The sequence below is a fragment of the Fukomys damarensis genome, unplaced genomic scaffold (genome assembly GCF_012274545.1).
Source record: "Fukomys damarensis isolate Sample0158 unplaced genomic scaffold, DMR_v1.0_HiC HiC_scaffold_1, whole genome shotgun sequence".
Taxonomy (NCBI): Eukaryota; Metazoa; Chordata; class Mammalia; order Rodentia; family Bathyergidae; genus Fukomys; species Fukomys damarensis.
Genome location: NW_022900913.1, coordinates 40,060,987 through 40,061,395, shown reverse-complemented (window position 1 = coordinate 40,061,395; position 409 = coordinate 40,060,987).

The window sequence follows — 409 nt, the reverse complement described above, 5'->3', positions numbered from 1 at the left end:
TAGTTAATAGATTAACAATAACTGAAAGTCAGATAAAACAATTATAAAAACATTGTGATGAATGTCATGTGAAGAGGTTCTCTGTGTTTAGTTTTGGGCCATTATTATTTTACAGTTTGCCTCTAACTATTCCAATATCTGGATTCCTTATGGATCTGTTTATGCTGTCTATCATTTCTTCTGGCTCTTATTCAGGATTTAATTTCCATAGATATTTGGCTACTATATGGAAGTTCAAACCTTCCCTCTTAAGGTTCAGTAATTGAGTCTGTTGAAACAAATGAAAAATAGACAAATTAACAAGAGGAAAATAAATGCATATTTATTAGCAAAAGCTGAATGTGGTAGTACATACCTGTAGTCCCAGCTACTTGGCAGGCTGAGGCAGTAGGATCCAGGGTTTTAGGCC